Source organism: Anneissia japonica, unplaced genomic scaffold (genome assembly GCF_011630105.1).
Source record: "Anneissia japonica isolate Jap-2015-1 unplaced genomic scaffold, ASM1163010v1 scaffold493_len2256704_cov171, whole genome shotgun sequence".
Classification (NCBI taxonomy): Eukaryota; Metazoa; Echinodermata; class Crinoidea; order Comatulida; family Comatulidae; genus Anneissia; species Anneissia japonica.
In genome coordinates, this window is record NW_022727062.1 from 1,119,479 (window position 1) to 1,122,344 (window position 2,866).

At 34.8% G+C, this 2,866-nt stretch overlaps 1 protein-coding gene across 2 annotated transcripts in view; it reads left to right on the plus strand.

Moving 5' to 3' along the window:
• Window positions 1-352: 352 nt before the first annotated feature.
• The window catches only part of LOC117113450 (neuronal acetylcholine receptor subunit alpha-10-like), a 29,378-nt gene continuing 26,864 nt past the window's right edge, over window positions 353-2,866 (plus strand). For both annotated transcript variants that reach the window (XM_033256786.1, XM_033256787.1), the window contains exon 1: window positions 353-638. The gene's annotated coding sequence lies outside the window, so the exon portion shown is untranslated. The remainder of the gene's footprint in view (window positions 639-2,866) is intronic.

Below are 2,866 nucleotides of genomic sequence, written 5' to 3' on the forward strand. Positions count from 1 at the left end.
GTATTACTTACCGGGAAATGAGGATTGTATGTTATTATTATTATTATTATTATTATTATTATTATTATTATTATTATTATTATTATTATTATTATTATTATAATTATTATTATTATTATTATTATTATTATGTTGTAATAATGATGTTCTTTGTACTGTTTTTAAACTTCATTAAATTGGGCCCCTGAATATCAGTTAACCTACTGGGCTAAACTAGAAGGTTTACCCTCTTTAAAGATGGTTGAAATAAAAAATAAAAAAAAATAAAAAAAATAAATACCCACTCTGACCCAAGACCTCTGTTACGCGCCTGGTGTTAGCGCCAATGTGTGCCCTTGTGCGGACAGGGGATGTGCCCCCCTCTGAAGCAGGAAACCTTGTTTTTTGCAAAATAAATTGATGCAATTTGTATAGGCCTAATCAATAAATTCCTCATCAACCAATATAACCTTAAACGTTCTTGGAATTGACATAACATTTGTAACGGCAACCGCGTTACCTTAAGATTGGGATACATTTTGACATTTCCTGGCAATGTCACGAACGCAGAAATTGCCGTGGAGCATGGATGTTTCGTCAGTTTTTCTCCTCTTTAATCTCAGACTCCAAGATAATTCGATAAGTTTATGTTTCAAATTGTAAGTAATGAACATCAGTTTAACTAGTATAATCAATATAATTCACAGTTAATGTTATCTTCTCAGTTTTCGTGAATACTAGTTTTAGTTGAGATACGAGATATACACGTGTAAGGCCGTGTGTGTGTGTGTGTTTGCATCATAGAGATATAATATGAATACTAGAGCGCTAACAGCAATGTATTCGATGTTCGAAATACGCAGAGCTGAGTATGTGTACCATCCAAGATGGCCGCCATAGATTTAGCCAATCAAATTTCGCCTGAGCACTATCATTTTCAATGGCGCCCTCAATTTACACAGAAAGTTCAGTACAGCTAATTACCCGTATTTTGAAACTCGAGCGTTGCGGTGTATGGGTGTAATGTACACGATTTTAATTCTTTTTAATATTTGAATAAGATGCTCTACTTGGGTTCTTTTTGGCTACGACAGTTTAATAATTTGTCATTATCAATACTGATTACCATTAACGAAATAATATTCAGTCAGAGGGCTTATTTATGGTAATAATATGTATACTAAGCCTGAAGGTGGCGCTTTTCTACGGCAGCCATCTTGGATGGTACACATAAAGAAAATTAAGCTGTACAGTACCTGTCTCTTATACACATCTTTGCATCCATTGCTGTACAACTCAATGTAGGCCTGTCAGTAATTAACGAGTTTAGATTTAATATTATGATGTTGGTATTCTTTTGTGAGAATAATCAGTAGCATTAGTGTTAATTGGAGAACTGAATAACGTGTTAAATTATCGTTATGTATTGCTGGTTAGTAGAAGTGATCAAAGCATTTTGCTACTACAGTAAATCTTGGATATCGTATCGCTAGCAACGTACTTGTCACAAAGTCTCGTTCCGCTTGAGTGGGCTCGAGCGTGTTATAGATTAATTTTATATTACGCCCTCTGTTGTTTATATTCTGGTTCCCGTATTAAACTCATAGATTATTGATACTGAACAGAAGTTAACTATGTATAAGTGTAATTTTGCCCTACCTGACGTGGAAATGTACCGAATACTCAGTACATTTGAAAACAACTGCGAAAAAAAATTGCAAGTTGTTCTGGTGGGACTCGAACCCACGATCTCCAGATCACTAGCCTGGTATCATACCTCTAGACCACCGAGCTCGCGCCTGATGGACGGGGCATTAGGATAAGTTTAATCGCCGCTAATTCATTTAATTTTACTCGAAACGTTCGATTTTCCGCTATTTGCGCTATTTTTTCTCACATTTTCCTTCATAACTTCACATCTACTCGTCCGATTTTCGCCATTGTTCTTTTATTTTATTCGAAATTTAATAATAGTTTTATTAGTCTTAATTTTAATTTATAAGGTTGCCAAATCTCGTCGGACTTTTTAATTTTGTAACGATAGTTTTTGAAATTTTACTGCGTGAAACCTACGATTTTTGTAGAAATCTGGCAAACCGCCCGAAGTTTTTTTGCAGTAGCTTCGCTGATATTGGGCCAAATTTTGTCATTGTTGTGGCAAAATGTAGCCATGTTTATTACCTATAATATATGTAAAAATTAATTTGATTGGTTAATAAACGGCGTCGGACTTTTTATTTTTGTAAAAATCGACCAATAACAAGTCTGTTTAGAAGCCAATGCTTTAAAATAGCGCTTTCAGAATTCACGGGATTTTCAGGCAGAAGTAGCTCAACTTTGGAGGTAAAATTTTGAATGTTATTTGCTTTACATTGAAATATAAGTTTGATTTTTAGTTTGTGAATATGTAGGTGAACATATTGATATAAATTTTAATGTATATTTACATGAGAAATGTGGTAGTTATGACAATTTATAAATGGCGATATTCTTCTAGGCCCACAGATTCTGCTCCGGTTCACTGTCCGATAGTCAGACCATACCATTTTCAATGGGTCCCTGCAAGCTAGGCCTGTCTCTTATACACATCTAGATGTGTATAAGAGACAGAAGTATGACTGTGCATGCGTTGTTTCGTTTACGTAAATATATCATTTACTGATTTGTTTACGGCGACGTAAATACTGTATATTCACTTTCTTTTTTTAAAGAATTTTCTTAGATTTTGGAATAACCAGAAGCAAATAGTTGCATACCTGGAATGTTTCAGATGCTATCTCTTTCTCAAGCACTGAAGCTACTGCTGTTTATCACTGCTGTAAGTGAAGTACGCTCTCGTACGTATGGATGACGTCCTGTGATGTTCCTGGACTAGTGACACCTAGGT